Raw genomic sequence first — 22003 nt, 5'->3', positions numbered from 1 at the left:
GAGTAACAGTTCATACATTTGTGATCTTTCTGAAAAATTCTTATTCTCAAGAAGACACCAAGTGGATGCTTTTTTTAATAAATCACAGTAAATTACTGCAGCTATGACTAAGGCTAAACTAAACATTTATTAGAAGTGTATAAACAGGATATGAATTCGCTACAAATAAGTGCACAGACAGTAAACAGTACTTTTAATACCTCAACTGATGCATTAATTCCTTTATGAATTATTAACTAATTATAGTCCGAAGGCAAGCTTTTAAGGTGTAAGTGTGTGTTCCAGTTGTTCGTTGTCAACAGCTTGTCCACAGCAGACTTCATAAATCAGACAACGAAGCTGTTCCTTTCTGCTAAACTTTTATTTTAAACTAAAAACAAAAAAAAAAAAATAAACTCTTCAAATGCTCACAATGGTTATTAAGTCAAAGGCGGATTTGAGGAAGGTGAGATTGCGGCAGGTTTTGCTGAAACTCCAGAAATACACTTTTGAGAATTTAGAGAAGACGTTACAGCAAATAAAATCCCCCGATGTAAAGACTTCTTGTTAATCCATGCAGATTAGGCATTTTAAAATTGTCACATACAGAGTATGTAAAGAGTACATCAGATAGGGAAAGAAATGGGTGTGAAAGAATTGCGATTTGAGACACTTCTGGAATGCTGGGAGGGATTCAGCAGTTCTGAGTGACAGAGGAATCTCATTCTGCCAAAACAGAGAACCAATGGAATTTTGTTTTTGGGCCTCCAAGAGTGATCAGGTCCTGTAGGTATCAAAGCGTTGAGCCGTTGATGTCTTGTAGTGTCTTTTGTCTACAGGAAGCCCATGGAAAGAGATAAACAGGGGAACCATAATGGCTGAGATCAGCATAAAATTTTTAATTTTACAAGTTGTTGCCTTTTAATAAACACCAGACAATGCTAGCATACTGGTTAGAGCTGCTGCCTTTGGACCCACAGGTTGTGGGTTTGAATCCCACCTTTGGCTGTAGTACAGACACACACACACACACACACACACACACACACACACACTGTCTGAAACCACTTGTCCCAAGCAGGGTTATGTTGAACTGGAATCTAACACAGTGTGCAAAGCCAAGGTGGGGGGGGCACATCCCAGAGGGGATGTCAGTCTGCTTTAAGGCACCCCACGCTGGACTTGAACCTCAGACACACCACATAGCAGCAGCTGGCTGTGTCCCCCTCAAGCTATAGTACCCTTGAGCAAATTACCTTAGATTTCTCCAGTAAAATTAGACAGATGTAAAAATGGATAAATAATTGTAAGCTTGTAAGTCTAACTGTTGGGGTGGCACAGGGAGTAGTGGTGCTGTCTTAGCCCCTATGTGGTACAAAAGGATATGGGTTTGATCCCTGCTCAGTCTGCGTGGAGTGTGCATGTTCTCCCCATGTCTGTGTGGGCTTCCTCCGGGTGCTCTGGTTTCCTCCCACAGTCCAAAGACATGCTGTGCAGGTTCCCTCATAGTGTGTGAGTGACAAAGAGAGAGTGTGTGTGTGTGTTCCACTGATGTATGGATGAGTGACCCGGTGTAAGTAGTGTATCTAGCAGTGTAAGTCACCATGGTGAATAAGGTGTGTCGGCTGATAACACTACACAGAGCTCACTGAAAGTCGCTTTGGATAAATGCATCTGCTAAATAAATAAATGTAAGATGCCTGTGCACTCGAACAGTGCCTGTGACTTTAAAGAACTGCCCCCAGTAATGACTGCACCCCCGACAAAGTAAAGCATACAGCGTCATGCTTTTCTCATACTTGTTTGGATTACCAAAGGGAGACAATAATTAGAGCCTTTTAGGCATTTTTATTTTCAGAGTTTTTCGCCGAGCACCTCCCTGCCTCATGAACAAGTGCTCGGTGGATTGTGCGTGTGCAGGTTCTGCAGTAAATTAATTTGGCTTTCTTTTGATGACTCACGAGCACTTCACTGGCAGCACTTTCCAGAGTTACAGCCTCCATTGTGCTCCGTCGATGCGGGCTCACTTCCTGCACCTCAAAGTCCTCGGCAGTGACTCACCGTGAGGTTCTGTCTGCTGCTCAACGCTGCTGCGTGCAACACCTGTTTAACACGGGCATCACCTGTCGGAGACACGCATCCACCTTTACACCACACTTCTAGGTAGGAAAGTTAATTCAGCAGATGTTGCAATAATAATAATAATAATAATAATAATAATAGTAGTAAATTTCTTCTTATTTTCAATTATTTTTCTAGATAGAATTTTTTTTTACAATTTTTTTTAATACCCAAAGCAGCTTATTTAGAGTGTGCCTTTATGTTTCACAGCCATGCTGCGCTTCCGCAAACCCACCTCTGGATTTTAATCAGCAGACGGCTCATTTCCAAGTCCGGGAAACCTGCAGCCCATCAACGGCAGATGAACTGCATCACCTGACTGTAATTATGTTTAATAAGCGAGGCTCTGCGTTTGCTCAACTTCTCCGCAGAGCATAAAAATTACGCCGTTAAGAATGAAGGTCTATATAATTAAAGATGTGACATATTTCACAGTTGGGATCTATCATGGAAGACTTTATATATTTTGTGGCTGGGTGACATGTTAGGAAATGACATCACAGTGGAGTCTTTACCATGGTGCTGACATGGTGAATCCAGCGGTGTACTTTGACAGCGCTATTGTCTGACTGTGCGGGAAACATTTCAGCAAAACCCCTCTGAACCTTTGGGTAGATTCTGGGAATGGCCACTGTTTATCCCAGTCAAGTTACTGCGGTAAAAACAGAGGAACTGTTGATTTTCGTCTATAAACTTCTGAGAGTGAGCCGTTCACTTATATCCTCTGTATAGGACATACGTTTCTTGACTGAATGCTGCAATGGTGAGTTCTAATGTACCTTACAGAGGACATTCAGAGCTTCTAAATGATTCCACATGTTTGAGGCTGGGGTGGGGCTTTGATAACTTCATATAATTCATAGAGAAAAATCCAAAAAACATTTTTTTTTCTTGCTGGATCACAGGCTTTTATGGAAGAAGATGATGTGCTTTAGTGAGGTAAAGCATCCAGCCAGGAAAGCTTTAACTGCAGAGCGCCCATAGAACCGACGTTTATTTCTATTAAGGGCTAACAGCTGTAACAGAAATAAACTTTATTCAGTTCGATTTAGATCCACAGCAGGAAACTTCCAGATCTGTATTTCTAAGAAATCTCTGCCAGTTCCAGCCTTGAGCTGGAGGGAGGTTCATCAGCTGGGGCTGTGGTGCACGGCTATGCTCGTACCGGTTCTCCCCCACCTATCCTCCCACCCCCGCAACCCTCCCACGCCACCCCCAGGCCTGTGGCAAATGAGCAGCAGCACAGCTGGGGGGAAGCGGTCGTCCCAGCGGTTCAGGCCTGCCCGTGTGGTTAATTATCCCCCTTCGTTCCAAGTATTGTTTTGGCCCCGTGCTGGTGTGCGAGGGGGTTTCGGCTCTTTCGAAATGCTCCTTTTGTGTAACCAGAGCCCCGGCGGACGAGACGCGCTCAAACGGCGCTCCTTTCCACGCACAACCCCAAAGCGAAAGACCGCAGACATGATTCATCCCAGCACCACCCTCCTTAGTTCTGCTAAGTGATTATTATGCAGGCAAATGCATTCGGGGGGTGGGAGGCTTGGTGCGGGGTGGGGTGGGGTGGGGTGGGGGGCGACTACTTGACCAGACAAAATTTAAATATGTCTTCAGGGTAAATCTCAGCAATGGAATTAAATATCTACGCTATTAGGTCAAAGGATGACATATTGTCTGCAAGTTCTTCAGCCGAGGAATTCAGCTGGATGAAAAGTGCTGAGGTCGGGAATTAATATGCAGTAATATCTAGTGTGCAGTCATGACAACATATTTTATGCATGTCGGGTATGGCAAATGCCCTAAAAACCAGAGTGGATCCCGCCATCGCGTTTGCGGGAGAATGGTTTTCGGAAAGAGGCAAAAAAAAGGGGACCCCTCCCCCCATGTACCTTAGTCCAAAAATAAGTGATGTTGCGTTGGTTAAGCAAGGTAGGTAAGTAGAATCAGGTCTGTAAATCATAACCATTCATTCATCTTATAAGTTTAAGGTTTCAGATTTTAAATGTTTATTAACCATCCCAGTAGGGTTCACATACTTCCCAGCAACACGGTATAACCTCACATGACCAGGTGGTTGTGACTGCTCTGTCCCTGGGGGGTGACTCCTCCTCCTCACCCCCCCACCCCACCCCACCCCAAAAAAGACATTTACAGGTAGAGTGAACCACCAACATTTCCAATGAAGAGCGGAGGGTTAGGGCACTTCATTAACATTCCTACCTCACCCTGATAACACGTGAAGAACCGCATTCATGACGACGCCGCTCGTAGGAACCGTTCGAACGCCTCACTGACGGTGAGTAACTGACTGGAGATGCGACTCTTCCATTTTTATTCCGCAACCAGGCGGCACCTTTTCTGACTAATCACCCGCCAGGACGCCGTTTCCTGCTCCGGATGCCTGCGGTTCACAAAGTACAACACCTACAAGGTGCCGCGCACGGCAGTTTTTCCTGGAGTAAAAGACCGGCGAAGGAGCTCGGCGATGCTCTTAGTAGGCCCGTTTTATTATGAGGAGGACACAGATTCCAGAACGTTCCACCACGCTGAGAGCACTCTTCCGTAGCAAGTGCTCGACAGGTTACTTGGCATGGCTTCAGTCTGCAGCGGAAGCGAAACTGTTGTGTTTCAGAGACAAACTGCTCCCATGTGAGCTGTCCGCACCATCACCACTGACTCACGTCCACCTGTAATCCCGTCCAGGATGTCCTACTGGGGGACCCTTTCTCTGGATGCCCAAGCAAAGATGTGTTCCTAGTGGTCACACCAATGTGGTCTAAACCATTTGAAACAATACAATAATAACACATTAATTATAAATTATTACTACGATTATTATTATTATGGGGGTGCGGTGGCGAAGTGGGTTTGGCCTGTGCCTGCTCTCTGGTGAGGCTGGGGTTCGAGTCCCGCTTGGGGTGCCTCATGACGGAATGGCGTCGCATCCTGGGCGTGTTCCCTCCCCCTCCATCCTTGCACCTTGTGTTGCTGGTTTGGGCTCCTGCTCACCGCGACCCCACTCGGGACAAGCGGCTTAACTCAATGTGTGTCTGTGTTATAATAATAATAATAATAATAAAAACACAACCAGTGTTTTCACAATTGTTATTAGGTTTAATGCTTTTTGGTTCCAGTTCAATAATGCAGTGTCCCTCTGAGGTTAATAAACTTCTGATTGATTGATTGATCGAGTCATTCATGCTTTCATTCATTCTCATTGGAACCCTTCTTTCACGCCTCCTTCACGGGTCAATGTTTGCATCTCCCAGATGCTCCTTCTGCAAACACAAATTCTGATTTAGCCTTAAGACCCCACCTATTTTGCATACCATTTTGCATTCTTTGTTAATCATGCTGGCACCATGTGTTGGAAGCCATGCTATACAGAGAGGAACTGAACTGAATTGCCCATCATACGTGTTGCTACACCCACCTATGGTGTCAGTGCTGCGGAAGAGCAGAACTCTGAGTGTAACAGGTGGACGAAAACAGGGCACTTGAAGCACACTGGCTCATGCTTTTAAAATGGACACCTGTAAAGGCGACACGCTGCATAATTACCGTGTTTTCTGTGTCATCCTTTGACCTAATTGTGCAGATATTTATCTCCGTTGCTGAGATTTGCCCTAAAGAAAAACACATGATTATTTTTGCGGCAGAAAGAGCCTTTATAGACATGAAATGCTTTCTATACGCATGTAGAAAACACCATGATTGTTAATAAAGCCTTTAATAAATAGATAAAGACTTAATAAAGCCTTGTTAAGAGGTTTCCACGGGTGTGTTTCGGAGCGCAGGCCTCCTTCGCTGTCCCTAATGTTATTAATCCTCAGAAAGCAGGTATCAGAACGGACAACCAATATGAGCGTGAACGGAAACATAGCCCTTCCCTGATGATCTCCGTGAGTTGCCTCGAACAAACAAACAAAACAGACATGCATACGAATAAATAAACAGACAGACAAACAAACAAAAAACAAACAAACCAAGGTTTGAATTCCTGCTCCTGCAGTAGTACCCTTGAGTAAGGTACTTACCCTAAACTACTCCAGTAAAAATGACTGAGCTGCATAAATGGGTAAAAAAAAAAAAACAGCTTAGTCTGTAAACCAAACATTTTAATTTGCCTTGCCCATCAGCTAAAAACTAATTAATAATATATGAGGATGTGATAACTGAAAAAAATTTGTTTAATGTTTTGGAGCATCAGCTCAGAAGACCTGCCCTAATTTGTGTCCTTCTACTGATTTTAAGAGCGTACATTTATATATGTGTGTATATATATATATACGTATATATATGTACGCTCTTAAAATATATATATATATACACACACATCATCTGAAACCGCTTATCTCATCTGGGGTTGCGGGGAGCCGGAGCCTAACCCGGTAACACAGGGCAAAAGGTAGTGGGAGAGGGGACACACCCAGGACGGGACGCCAGTCCATCACAAGGCACCCCAAGCGGGACTCGAATCCCAGACCCACCGGAGAGCAGGACACGGGCCAACTCACTGCGCCACCGCACCCCCCCAGGCACAGCACAGCGTTGCTAATATATATGTATATATAATTACATGAGCAACGTTGTGCTGTACCTGTCGCTCACCTGGTCCCTGGTTCGAAGCACTGACTCTTTTTTCCCCATTCCCCATTCACTACTTTGGAAACGAGGGCATTTATATTCCTCGAGAGTGGAGCGGCGCTAAATTTGCGTTTAAAATACAACCTTTCTGAGAAAGCCTCAGGGAGCCATGGGGCAGATGCGGCAGCCGGTAGCCGGCAGCGGGTTCCGGTGAAAGCTGGAGGCTCACGCAATCGGGCCCTTCCTGGAATCTCTGCATCCTGACTCATCTGCTTAGCAGCGCGCTCAGAAAACATCCTGTGTGGCCGCGCTCAGGAATTGCTCTCGTACCTTATTGTTTGGTCAGTGCACCTCAACTGGCCGCTTTGCTGACGGGCGTCACGGCGCTCAGTTTCTCGGTAGACCTTGATGACAGCCTTTGAAAATTAATAAATATTGGGATGCCGGGAAGCGCAGTCATTTGAGCCTTTGTCTTGCAAGATAAATGCCAAGGTTCGACCCCCTGCTCATACAGGAAATTTACATTTCTTCATTTTATGGACTCTTTCTTCCAAATCAATGTGTAGTGTTAAGCTACTTCCAATGATTTACCCATTTATGCAATTCACCGTAAAGTACCTTGACCAAGAGTACTAAAAAAGGAGGTGGGATCTGAACCCGCGTCCAAGTGGATTGACTCTAACCACTTCACCCCTTGCAGTAGTGCCCTTGATCACGGTACTTACCCTGAACTGGTGCGATAAAAATGACCCAGCTGTACAAATTGGTAAATCACTGTAAGTACCCAAGTGTGTGAACCTAAACAAGTGGCCTTGGAGACAAAATACATAAATGTAAATATTAATCCATTCAGTGAAAGAATGAAAAGATACCTTGTGCGGATTATGTTTGAATTTAAATGCCGAACTATTATGCAGTTTTGCTGTGCATTTCTCCACCCCTCTGAAACACTGAAACCCCCAGACCCTTCACAACAACGAAAGAAATTAAATTATATTGTGCACCGCTCACCATACTAATATTTTTCCTAGTTATGTTGTTCAGTAAAATGAAAATAAGAATTACGTGCTTCTACAAACTGGTAAAGAATCGTATTATTACCATATTCATTTAGCAGACAATTTTCTCAGAAGGGACATGATGCCAATACATACAGTACTACATACGAACACACACACACACACACACACACACACACACACACACACACACACAAATACATGATGTATATTCACATTCTAAGTTGCCAGTAGAGCAGGGTGTCACGTTGCTGGATTGTTGAAGGACCGTGAAGTACCAGGAGGACACCGCTGCCAACAAGGGGGGGTATTTGAACCCCTATCCCTGCAGCGGAGAGGTGCTGACATGACCCACCTTGCACAAACACGTTCTGCGCTGAAAGCGTGTCATTCACAAAGACGGGCCTGGCTTATTTATTTTAGCCTCACACACACACACGCGGGCACTAAGCGCTGGTGTACATTGGGCTTCGTACTCAAGCGGAGGAAATGTGTGTGAATCGATGCTTTGAGCCGCGAGCCGGGCACCGTCTGCAGGCTGTCAGGCCCCCGCGATCCTCACACCCCCCCCCCCCACCCCAGAGCTGCTCTTCACACCTTCTCAGCCTCACTTTCCACCTTTCCTCACGAATGGGTCCCCAGTGAGCCCCCTCTCCGTCCTCCGCAAAGACCTGCACACTCAGGACCCCCACCGCCTCTCTGCTGACCCCTGCCAGCTCCCAGCATGCCTCCGGATTACATTCAGGGAGATTTATGGTACGGGTTTGTCTCGTGGGGATGCTGAGCTCCATGGACCAATCGCGGTCCGCCTTCCAGCAGAGAACATTTCGATAACCTTCCTAGGCGCTTTCCGAAAAACAAGCCGGAGAACTTGTACTAACACTTTGACATATTATTTTACTCATTTAACAGATGCTTTTTTCCAAAGCGACTTACACTTATTTACCCATTTGTGCAGCTGGGTCATTTTTATTCGAGCAATTTAGAGTGAGTACGTTGCTCAACGGCACTGCAGTCAGAGGTGGGGATCGAACCCGTGACCTTTGGATCCAAAGTAGTGTGGCAATGCAGCACACGGGTTTTATTGACCCTGCTCATTCACATTTACATTTTTTATAGATAATAAAATGTTCTTTGTTTTTGTCTTTATATATACAGTATATATATATATATATATTATACATGGGGGGGGGTGCGGTGGCGCAGTGGGTTGGATCACGGTCCTGCTTTCCGGTGGGTCTGGGGTTCGAGTCCCGCTTGGGGTGCCTTGCGACGGACTGGCGTCCCGTCCTGGGTGTGTCCCCTCCCCCTCCGGCCTTATGCCCTGTGTTACCGGGTTAGGCTCCGGTTCCCCGTGACCCCGTATGGGACAAGCGGTTCTGAAAATGTGTGTATATTATACATGTATTTAAGTAAGTGCCATTGTTTTCATAATTTAGTTTAAATATATATTTTACTTAAAAATAGAGATGCTCCTCGACTTACGATGATTCGACTTACAATTTTTCGACTGTACGATGGTGAGCTGGCGATAGACATTCAATAGAAACCGTACTTCGAATTTTGATTTTTTTCCTGGGCAAGCGACATGCGGTGCGATACTCTCTCCTGATGCTGGGCAGCGGCAGCGGTCCGCATCTCCCAGTCTGTCACGCGGTTGTGTTTTGTGCATCCATAATGTCACAGAAACGCCCATCTGTGTTTCTTGCTACTGATGGGAAGAAGAAGAGGAGGGCGATTACTCTTGAGGAGAAACTCAAGATAATTGCCCAGCATGAAGGCGACAAGCCCGTAATGGCCACCGCACGTATTCTAGGCTACGATGTTTGGTAGGTTAGGTGTATTAAATGCGTAGGGGGTGCGGTGGCGCAGTGGGTTGGGCCACAGTCCTGCTCTCGGGTAGGTCTGGGGTTTGAGTCCCGCTTGGGGTGCCTTGCGACGGACTGGCGTCCCGTCCTGGGTGTGTCCCCTCCCCCTCCGGCCTTACGCCCTGTGTTGCCGGGTTAGGCTCTGGTTCCCCGCGACCCCGTATGGGACAAGCGGTTCTGAAAATGTGTGTGTGTGTGTATTAAATGCATTTTCGACTTACGATATTTTCGACTTACGTTGGGTTTCGCGGAACGCGACCCCATCGTAAGTCGGGGACCACCTGTGATAGTGTTACTCCTTTTTATATTCTTATATTGTATTTTTTTATAGATAATAAAAAACTGTTGTTCTTTTATATATTTCTCTTTTTTAATAACAGCGTTAGTCCTTTTCATATTTTTAATTTGTTTATATTTTTATTTTTACACACACACATTGTCAGAACCGCTTGTCCCATACAGGGTCCCGGGGAACCGGAGCCTAACCCAGCAACGCAGGGCGTAAGGCTGGAGGGGAGGGGACACACCCAGGACGGGACGCCAGTTCGTCAGAAGACACCCCAAGCGGGACTCGAAACCCAGACCCAGCGGAGAGCAGGACTGTGGTCCAACCTACTGCGCCACCGCACCCCCTTTATTTTTATTTTTAGTTTTTTGTAAATATGTAATATTCAGGCATTGTTGTTTTTCTTTCCTGAGGACCAGTGCTGGACCCAACATTACGTCTTACTGGGGTGAGCCATTCGACCAGCACCTCCTAAGCCCCCGCAGCTCCATAAACACCCCGACTCATGAGTTGCTCCTCCTTCTGCAAACTCGCTCCAGTTTGCCCTCCTTCCTGGGGCTCCTTGTCACAATCAGCACAGAACACACTCCCCCTTAAGTGTTGTTTATCATTTCGAAGAACTTCACTGCTGGTTTGGGGTCTGTTTAGTCTTCCCTGGGCTTTTGGAACTGTTGCCATGTTCAGAGTCACGTTGAAACCTCTGATACCAAACAAGGATTTAAACAAATAATGTTGTTATAATTAGCATAGTCCCTTTTTTACATAGTTTATCACACTCGTTTGGGTTCTCTGAGCTTCCTGACCCCATGCTGACAAAGTAAAAGAATGAAACAATAGAGTTCTATCTATCTATCTATCTATCTATCTATCTGCAGGAAGTCCTTGAGTCCTTGGGTTCTGTTCTACCTCATCATAAGTCAATGTCATTGCATATTGCAAATCCTCTGTTTTATACTGTACTGTATGAACCATAAGGATATGTAAGCAATTATAGGATACAGTATATAAACAATTAACATTTGAGATGAGATACTTTACTATCATCGTATGCAATACAGTGAAATTTTGTGTGGAAGCCCTGAGAACAACAGCAGCCGAAAGAATGCTCTGCTGTGTAATAGTGTTCCGCTATATTTTTTTCCACTAATTTCAAACATTGCTCATGTCAAAATAACGGTGGTCAGAATAATAATTCTTATGTGCAGCATTAATTATTTTTTCCATGCTGCACTATTATTCTCACTTTCATCTTGAAATCTGTTTTCTTTCACTTCTTCTTTTCTGCACCACCAGAGCAGTCCCTTTTTCACTTGTAAGACATTTAAAAAAAAAAAAAAAAAAAAAGCATGACTTCGATGGGTGGGGTTGGGGGTCTGGGGTTCGAGCCCTACTTGGGGTGCCTTGCAACAGGCTGGTGTCCCACCCTGGGTATGTCCCCTCCGCCTTCGGCCTTGCACCGTGTGTTCACATTTACATTTATTCATTTAGCATAAGCTTTTCTCCAAAGCGACGTACATCTCATAGAAAAAACAATGTGTTCGTTACATTAGGAGAAAGAGACAAGGATGCAGACAAGTGATTCTTAAGTACAGTTAGTTTGTTTCCTTCCCCATATGCTCCAGCGTTCATCACACCAGTAGCTGCGTAAAACTTTACCAGAATATCGCCAATTCCTAATCACCTTCCCTGTAGTTTTTTTTTTTCTGGAGATACACATAAACATTTACGATATGTCGCAGGAGCGGCTCTGCAAAGGACTGATCTGAACTTTTAAGAGAAGATGGGCGAGGTGAGCTCAGAAGAGATGAGTTTTAAGACCGTTTTTAAATGTGGACAAAGATTCAGCAGTTCCGAGCGAGAAGGGGAGGTCGTTCCACCACAACGGAGCCAGAACCGAGAACCTCCGTGCTTTACCTTTTGTGCGTCGGACCGCCGAGACCACCTGTGCTGCCGTATAGGGCTCCGGCTCGCCGAGACCCCGCTCGGGACAAGCGGTTATTGATGATGGATGGACGGACTTTGATGGAATTAAAAATATTATAAACAGGTTCACAGGATTGCTGCTGTAAGTCCGGATGTTCATGAGTCGGATACGTTGTAAGTCGAGGACCGATTGACTATCAAAGTGGTAATGCTATGTATGTATCTATCATGGATCCAGCATTTTACAGAGTGAACTTGTATTTGAAAAGCTCTCTATTCAGACATCAGGAGTGCTGCTCAGTTTACGTATTTAACCTGAGTTGATGCAGTTCCGTTTCGGTTATATAACCAGCGTACACACAAGTTACTTGGGGAAAAAGCATCTGCAGTGTGACTGAATAACGTGAGACGTACACGAGAGCGAAGGGCGGAGCCCAAGAAAGGTTCGCTTTGCGACATGTGGGACGGGGGCTGGGCTCTCGCAAGTAAAACAGGAAGGTAAACGGGATGAAAAGCGGGGTGAAAAATGAAGCTCAGGGTTCAGTTTTGCCCCCGGGGGGGAGAACATATTTTAGCTTTAGCTCCAACAAAAGTTTGACACTGAGCTGCTTTCATATGCGCGCCTTCATTTCTTCTCGCCGCGACTTCAAAGTGCTATTTATGCAGAAACTGGTTGAATTTTCCTGTCCTCCTCGCCTCCCCAGAGGCGATGTTTTTTTGGAACACTCCTTTTTTGTTACAGGAAAAAAAAAAAACCTCCATCTCCCACCCCCCAACCCCCCATCTTTCTAGTTCTCCTTCTCCTTTCCGCGTCTGCAGCTGCGATCCTCCGAGTTTTAATCCCGCCCCCTCCCTTGTGTGCTGGAACGGCGTCCAACAATTTAACCGCAGCTCTGAAACAATCGAACATCTGTTTGGAGACGAGCACGACGGGGCCTTCCTGTTGGGAACGCCACCAGCCGCCCGATTAACCCCTTCCCGGCGGCCTCGGAGCGAGGGGCCCAACGGGGCCCGCCCGGGGAGGGCGGAGGGGGCCCGCGGGCGGAGGATCGGCGGTACCACGCACGCGTTGGTGGGGATACGGCTGGATCTCCGCGGACGGCACGACGATAACGGCAAACAGACGGCAGGTCTAGACGCCAGAGCCACATGCCATTGGGTTTTCCCGCGGCGGCAATGGAAGTGTGTGCTCGCGTTTGGATTACCGACATGGTTAGCCACTGAAATGCACCTAAATACACACACAGCGCATCAGCAGGTATTTCTTTTGTTTCCCCCTCCCTCCCAAGCGACTTGTGCAGTTCCATATGTGCCCACAAGTGAAAAGTACAGGTTCCGTCGGACGGCCTTTTTGCTGCTTGTTTTCCCGGCCCGGCTCCGGCTTTTCGAGAAGTCCTCGGTGCCGCAGAACAGAGCGACCTCATCGACGTTACAGTTCGAATCGCGAAAGCCGTCATTTCCGTGCGAAGCTGCACATTGCACAAAAGGCGAATTTTCAAAATGAAGGAGAGTTGGACGTGGGCTCATGTCCCCCGCTTACGGGATAGACTCTAGACCACCGCGGCTCTGCCTGGGACCGGCATTTACTGACGGGGAGCAAGCGAGGACGAATTACGAGGGCGCTCGAAATGTTTGAGACAAACGTTATTAAATCTGCGCAGGCGGCAGGAGGGTTCGAATGAATGGGCCCTAATGGTTTTGCACCATTTTCGGGGAAGATTTAAGGAAGCGTGTAGCGGCCCGCCGAGGGGGGAGGGCGCGTCCGTCCCGGCACCGCGGGCCCCTCGCACATGGGAGTTCAAGTTCACAGCTGCAGATGAAAGTGGAAGGTCGGGCGGGATCAGACGGGCTGGTACGCGCCCACAACAATGACCTGCGGCACGACGGCCCCGGCGGCCCCGCCCACCTCCTTGGAGGTCGAGACTGTGGGTTTCGCCCCGTGGGGCTTCGGCCAAGCAAATCTGTGCAGAACGTTCTGGGTGCAGCAGAAGGTGAGACCGACCTATCATTGCCCCTGTCAGCAGAGACCAAACAAATGCTAAATTACGGCCCAGACTCTCCACTCTGCACTGCGCAAAGTCGCAAAAAAAAACACACACGCACTGCAGACGAAAGCGGCGTTCCGAATCGAATTAAAACCTTCGCTACCAAACAAAAACCAAGCATTTAAACAAGTATGACCAAGAATGTGTTTCTCTCATATTCGTACATAGTTTCTCAAGGTTCTTCAGGCTCCGTGAGCTTCCGGACGCCACGCTGGCAATCTAAGTGCTGTATTATTCACAGGTATGGAAATGGAAACACCGTGTGGTGTTACTTTGTAAGGTCTCTTTAGTTCAATAAATAAAAAAAAAAAATATCAGTACAAAGTGTCAGCTAAATGAATGAATGTAAATGTATTAGTTTTTCACTGATTTCACATGGGGGGCTCAGTGGTACAGTGGGTTGGACCGGGTCCTGGTCTCCGCTGGGTTTGGGGTTTGAGTCTCGCTGGGGGTGCCTTGCAATGGACTGGTGTCCCGTCCTGGGTGTGTCCCCTCCCCCTCCAGCCTTATGCCCTCTGTTGTCGGGTTAGGCTCCGGCTCCCCATAACCCTGAATGGGACAAGTGGTTCAGAGTGTGTGTGAGATTTCACATATTATTCATGTTAAAATAATACCGATTTCTAATATATAATAGATATAATAATGGTGAACAATTATTAACAGGGTAAGTTAAAAAGTATCAGTTATAATGATCAGAAGCATATTATTGTGGATATTTATCGACTTAAAGTTCTATCTATCTATCTATCTATCTATCTATCTATCTATCTATCTATCTATCTATCGGATCAGAGCCGTGGAAACCGTGTGGAACCCGCTCTCCCTTTTCTGCTGTCTCGTAAGATGGTGGCAAATTTAGGCGGGCAGCTGAAATGAAGCAGAAAGACACACAAAAACGGCCGACACGCCACAGCAGGGAGCAAGCGCTCCGCTAGTTTAGTCTAGACTGGAGGATGTTGTAATGTAAACTGTTTGAGCAGCAGATAAGCTTACGTCCCGGAGTGAGAAATAGCCCTTTTTTTTTTTTTTTTTAGCTACGTTCCCTGGAATGACAACATGCCGAGATGTTTGGACGTCAATATGGCGGTTGTGGATCCACATCGGCGTGTTCTTCGGCCACCTTGAAGTCCCGTTAATATTCCCTTAATATTATCCATTCAGTGAGCATTGATTGGGTCTTTTTTTTTTTTTTTTTTTTAACATTTTTTTCACTCATTCTCCTTTAAGATGATGCCCGGATAAACCTTCATGCAGCTACTTCTGTAATGTGACGTAAATGTTTATATGTATCTCAAAAAAATATTACTAGGAAGGTGATCAGGAATCGTTGATATTCTGAAAAAGTTTTGTGCAGCTACTCGTGTGATGAACGTTGGTTCATATGGTGGAAAGAAACAAACTGTACTTTAGAATCACACGTCTGTATCTAAGTGTCTCTTTCTGTTAATGTTATGAACACATTGTATTTTCTATAAGACGTACGTCGCTTGGGAGAACAGCGTCTGCTAAATGAAAAAATGTAAATATAAATGCGTGATTCCACATCTAACCCACACAGTTTAGCCTTCAAGGGGATCTGGTTCCCAGATTGCTTTTAAAAAAAAAATGCTAGTGCCCGACCTACTGCCTTTTGTTGTCCACTTATGCCATCCAGCTTTTATTTCACTCAAGAAGTCTCTTTTACATACCTTCCTGATGGTTATGACTGCGTCCCCTACTGGAAGGTTCATTAACTAGATTAAACCAAACCAGGCCTGCTGAGTTAATCTCTAGACTAGCGACCAGTGCTTTAGAGCTCTGGGATGAAATGTATAGGAAAAAAGGAATTTGTTTATAACTCATTTCTGGTTTGGTCACAACTGGGTCACTTATTGGTTTCAGTGTGGTCACAGTTGGGTCACGTCACTGACTGCCCACCGCCACAGCAGACGTTTGACCGCCGCGGAGGTACAGCTAACAGATGGTCAGCCCAGCGGCCACTCACGCTGCCTGCCTGCCCCCCCTCCGGCAATGGCGGGCTAGACGCCCGCAGCCACGGTGGCGCGCTGGCGCCGGGTCAGAACCCGCACATGCGCCAGAGGCCGGCCCCTGTCACGGCGGCATCGCGATGAGCAAAATCGACACAGATGCATGAGCATAGACCAACAGATTGTGAACTAATTTATGATTTCTTTGAATTCACACCACAGAGCAGATGTGGGCCCGGGTGGTCATGGGGTTTTGTGCTGCTCATTATCTCACAGATAGAGGAGTATGGCAAGAAACGCATATTGTGACCATTTGTGTTCGATGGGACACTGCCGAAACTGTATCTGCTATTGTTGATAGCATCCAGAGGCCAACAGGTAGTGCAGTGGTTAGAACCCTTCAAAGGAAACCTAGTCAAAGCACCTGAGTTTGAATCCTATCTCCTGCTGTAGTACCCTTGACCCTGGAACTTACACTGAGCACTTCCTTTATCTCCAGGGGTGTGGGGTATTGCCTAATGGTGTCCTAATGGTGGGGGCTCGACAACCTCACACAGCAGCAGGTGCGACCCCTCCAGGGGACTCAAAGCCAACATGGACAATACACCAAGAATTCACCCAAAATGCACAATCACAGTGCAATATTTCCATTGTCTATAATATTCCAGACAGAGGCCTTGCTCTTCTACCTTTGAAGACCACAATGACTCATTGATCTGCTTTACTAAATAACTAGCTGGTTAAACAAACCTGGTGCTGGGAAGCTGAACCCCATATGGACCCAGCCCTTGGGCCAAGCATGGTGGAGAAGCTCTGCCCACCTCAATAGGTACCTCTCCATGAGGAGCTTGGCAAGGTTCGAGGGGGTGGCTCAGTTCCACCTCACTGGAATCCAGCATCGCAGTTTCGAAACAAGATTTTTGGAAGGCCTCGCATCCACATCCACGACTGCGTTGGCACCATTCAGCACTCACATGACACAACCCGGAAATGTTGTAATTCATATTAATTTATTATTACGTGGCACTGTCTTGCTCGAAGCAAATAGTTACACCTGGTGGACAGGTGTTGATATCTGTCATCAACAACTGCTTGCACTGAGAGAAGGGGGTCGCTGTGAGCCAGAGCCTAACCCAGCAACACAAGTCCTAAGGTTGAGAGGACACACCTAGCATGGGACACCAGTCCACCACAAGCAGGACTCGAACCCCAGACCCACCACACAGTGGGTGCCAACTGAACCCACAGTGCCACCATGCCCAGCTGTTGAAAGAAATATTCAAATTGTTACATAACAGCTTGATATTTGAACAATGGCATGTCACCTTTTTTTTTCTTAATATTTAACCAATTCACAAAATGCATTTCAAAACAACAGTTTAGCTGTGCGTTTCTCAGTAAAGAGGTGCGGTCACTTGAGATACCGAACCCCCCATCTCACTTTGACTAGAGAAGTTCAGATACAGACATTAAAGCATGTGGGGTGGTGCAACTGCCATAACCACATGAGAAAACATCAGCGAAAATGCAAGCAGTATTCTTCAAAAAAAAAAATTAGGAAGCACACTATCCAAGTGTCGCCATGCACTGTTACTATTAAAAAAACATACCCTTTACACTGTCAAACATTATTCCCATTGGCTAAGTAATAAATAATTACCTGCTTTTTATTCCTGAAGTGATTAAACAACAACAGATGTTGTAATTACAATATTTAATTTACAAACAGTTTATTTAATTGGATAATTACATGGTATACGTCTGCATTCATCTCTCGGTAAAAAGCAATTGACAGAACAAGACTTCGGTGAAGTAGGAATAAACACAGCGGCCTAAGCGACCTCTAAATTACACTTTAATGTATTAATTTCAGGGGGGGCATGGTGGCACAGTGGCACAGTGGGTTGGACCACAGTCCTGCTCTCCAGTGGGTCTGGGGTTCAAGTCCCGCTTGGGGTGCCTTGCGACGGACTGGCGTCCCGTCCTGGGTGTGTCCCCTCCCCCTCCGGCCTTACGCCCCTGTGTTCCCGGGTAGGCTCCGGTTCCCCGTGACCCCGTATGGGACAAGCGGTTTTGAAAATGTGTGTGTGTGTGTGTGTGTATTAATTTCAGGGGGGGCATGGTGGCACAGTGGCACAGTGGGTTGGACCACAGTCCTGCTCTCCAGTGGGTCTGGGGTTCGAGTCCCGCTTAGGGTGCCTTGTGATGGACTGGCGTCCCGTCCTGGGTGTGTCCCCTCCCCCTCAGGCCTTACGCCCTGTGTTACCGGGTTAGGCTCCGGTTCCCCGTGACCCCGTTTGGGACAAGCGGTTCTGAAAATGTGTGTGTGTGTGTATTAATTTCCAAGATATTTTTCTACAAAGTGACTTACAGTTAAGTATTGGTGCAGTTAACATTGTATGACCAAGCCATCCTGCATAAATTTTACATTATTATAAAATGTGGGATTGTTGGTTCTATTATGAAATAGGTTTCGCTGCTCATTCTGAATTATGTAATTTCCCCCTTTGTGATTACTGAATGCGCTAAAGGTTTTCTCCACACTTGGTGATGTTGGATCTCTAGGTGGCACGTTGCAATTACCAGCATTTACCCTGCCCCCCCCCCCAAAAAAAACCCCTCCCCGCGGAGCTCAAATACCAATTCCATTCGAAGGAAAACAAACCAAAACCAAAGTGATTATAATGTCCCGCATGAACAAACTGCAGATTGAAACCACATTTTTTTTGGCAACCGTTGTTATGTTCTGTCTGCGATCAAATGAAAACCAGGGGTGTGGAGTGCTGGCCCCCCCCCAGACAATCCGCCCCCTTACCCCCACCCGGTCCGCATCCCTACCCCCCGCGCAGCCCCGTTCCCTGCACTCTCTGGCACGAGTCGGCCTTTGGCAGGCGCCCGAGAGCATTCCCCCATCACTAACGCGCAGCATCGTTCGTCATCGCCTCCCTCGGTCAACATGTCCGAGGCCACGGAGTGCGGCAGGAGAGGGGAGACACCTGTCACTCCGCTAACACACACGGTCCTGCTGCGAGAGAGGGCGTGCGCAGCCAGGCTCACGTGTCCCCCCAGGGTGCCCTGCAGTCACTGGGATACATGCTCTCCCCGGCTTTCTGCATTCGCTCGCCGACCCTCTTCATCCCTGCTTAGGGTCGCCGTTTCACAGAGCTGACCTGGCGGCGGTTACGAGCCAGATGGTAGATATCACTAATCCAAAGCGCTCTTTGCGTTCTGGCCCTGTCCAAAGCACTTCCATCGTAATGCATTACACTTTGATTGACCGATGTTAAGAGACCGATGTTTGTGCTTTATAAGTCAAACTGCCCTGAAGTGTGGGAATATGTATAACCACCCGCCAACCCTAACAGGGTTATTTAATTCCATGAAATCATCCCATAGGGTGTTGAATTACCATTATTTCTTAAAAAAAAATTCCAGCGCAAAATACACATCATCTAAAATTAAATTTTAATAAAAAAAAAACTATTTTTTATGTCTTACGACAGTTATACCAGCATATTTTTAATATTTATAGCAAAAATTACTGATTTCTATCATTAATTGTCCAAAATATTGAAACTGGTATCATGAACTGAGCAGGAGAATAAATGATTTTTTTGAACGTCAGTGTTACTGTCAAGAGTCCGGCTCTTTATTTACTGATTCTTTGCTATAGAAGCTGCTTATATGATTTTAAACCCTGTATTGAATCTGCTGTTTTGGTTGTGAATTAGGTTTACCATGATCACTGTGAAATGCTGCGATTGGTTGAGACTGTCAATGTGACAGGAAGTAGGAAGCAGGAAGTGGGAAATATATGCAGTAATTTTGGTTTTATAAGCGTAGCATATGCCTGCTTTGCAGAGTGACTAAAACACCTGCTAAAATTACCACACTGCTGTTGTACTGAACATTAAGCCCATCGTATGAGAAAGGGTTCACATTAACGATTATATAACGGAAGGGTGTAAACAGCACCGGAATGAGACGTTTCACCGGTGTAATTGTAACAGTTCAATATAGCAAATGTAACATCCTTTCAGAAACACCCTTTTTAGCATCAGCCAGCCCATTCTGGGAAACAATAATTAAATTTTATCATCTCACTCACAACACACTGGCCGGATGCTGGTGCCTCCCACTTATGTGGAAGGGTTTCAGAACTCTGCCATTTCACTTCTTCTCCAGATTGAAAAAAGACACACACACACAGACACACACACACACACACACACACACACAGAGTCCTATACACTCTAACAAGGTGTGACTCAACGTTACATCACGAGCACTTCAGCACGGTTCGACTACTTCAGCAGGGCGGCTCGCAAATGTTGCGCCAATGGTCAGTGAAGGACCGATTTTTGCACTAAATTACCGTATGCACGAAATGTCAAATGCATCTGAACATCCATCAGGTGAAATGCGGTGTAACACAGTATATAATGACCGGCCAGAGAGTGGGAAAAGCTGAGCCTCCACGTGCTCTGTGCTCCTCGGAAGTTACTCATCACGACAGACACAAGTTTGCCATGAAATTCACAGTTATGAGAAAAAGTTAGTGAATGTCACCTCAGCGGGCACCTCTGACTCCAGTTATTATCTTTCCCAGAGATTAATATACTTTTTCCATACTTGAACTTAAATATTAAACAATATTTTAACATCTTCTGCGCTGATTGTTTAGTCTTTCTCTGTTATTATGATATAAGTGAAGATCACATCACATTGTAGACACCAATGCCAAAACTGTATAATACAAACAAAAAGTTAAACATTTACCTCTTTGGATATTTCCTTTTACTCTGGTGAAATGTTGTATTCTGGGTGTTTTTTTTTTCCATGTTAGACTGGCATCCCCTCTGGCACAGGCTCTGGACCACTGTTACCCTGACCAGGATAAACAGTAACAGCATTTGAATGTTTTCCACATATATAAGGAATATTTCAGTCATGACAATCATGCTGGTAGCTCCAGTACATTATTTCGCAGACACTTTCCTCCAAAGCGACTTGCAATGAACTCTATGTAGTGTTATCAGTCCACACACTTTAGTCACCAAGGTGACTTACACTGCTAGATACACTGCTTACACTGGGTCACTCATCCATACATCAGTGGAACACACACACTCTCTGGGGGAACCTGAACTGCACGACTTTGGAGTGTGGGAGGAAACCAGAGCACCCGGAGGAATCCCACGCAGACACGGGGAGAACATACAAACTCCACACAGACTGAGCGGGGGTTGAGCTCACATCCTCTCGCACCACCCAGGCGCTGGGAGACAGGAGCACTACTCGCTGTGCCGCTCTGTACTTTTTAACACACAGCTTGATTAAACAGTGTATTAGCACATGCAGAACAGTACATGTTGGACTGATAATGAATGGATCATCACCCTTTTAGGAACCTTCCCACATACATCCCTGAAAACCTTTTGGATGTATCCAAGTATCAGGTGAAAATCATGCAAAATTTATATGTATCTCGCCACGATGGCTGTTTGGTGTCTAAATACTCAATAAATATTTCACGATAAATTGATAAGATTCAAGGTTAGATACGACAGGTACCGTACAACCGGCAGGCCTCAGAGGGACGCGACTCGTGCGAGTCGTATCGATGTCCGGCTAGATAATCACTGCCAGTAACTCGATCGCTTATTTAATGACTGACCGAGGGCTCGACCCCTTTGGACTGGAAACGGATCCAGTAACAACACTGAAGGTTCTGGGCTGGTTCATTAAGCTAAATTATAAGTTTCAGTCACCTGGTTGAGGCCTTTTTTCAGCGGTTTGGTAAAAGACAACACGGGGGCAATGTGATCGCAACCAGTTTGCAACCGGGTATGGTGTTGGGAGGGGGGAGTCAGGGGTCAACTATGCAATGCATCCAGCACTGGGATGCGCTTTAATAGCGGGCAGACACGTGTAAGGGTTAAAGACAGCAATGGTGCCGTGTGAACGCACCGCGCCACTTTACCGCAGTACACAATAAAGGTTTACACATGTTAGCGATAAGTCCAATTCCCCGCCATCTGATTTCCGAGACGCATCTGGACTGGGTTTGCCTTCCAGGTCTCCCACGGTTTTCTGGATTCTGTGCACTCTCCGTTTTTCCTCACTTGTAAAACACGGACCAACAGAGCTCCTCTTCTGCTCGTTCTGAGAAGGAGCCTTGGGGTTGGGGGCGGGGGGGGGGGGGGGGGGGGGG

General features: G+C 46.2%; 1 long non-coding RNA gene across 1 annotated transcript; it reads right to left on the bottom strand.

The window, feature by feature from the left end:
- Positions 1-458: 458 nt before the first annotated feature.
- LOC108924901 (uncharacterized) lies at positions 459-20641 on the bottom strand. The gene is made up of 3 exons (XR_001965355.1): positions 20569-20641; positions 2041-2102; positions 459-812 (listed from the first exon to the last, which is right to left on the bottom strand). It is a non-coding gene; the product is annotated as an uncharacterized LOC108924901 (long non-coding RNA).
- Positions 20642-22003: the final 1362 nt, after the last annotated feature.

The sequence above is a fragment of the Scleropages formosus genome, chromosome 2 (genome assembly GCF_900964775.1).
Source record: "Scleropages formosus chromosome 2, fSclFor1.1, whole genome shotgun sequence".
In the NCBI taxonomy this organism is placed as follows: domain Eukaryota; kingdom Metazoa; phylum Chordata; class Actinopteri; order Osteoglossiformes; family Osteoglossidae; genus Scleropages; species Scleropages formosus.
The sequence above is the reverse complement of the archived record's forward strand: the minus strand, read 5'-3'. Positions and strand labels throughout refer to the sequence as shown.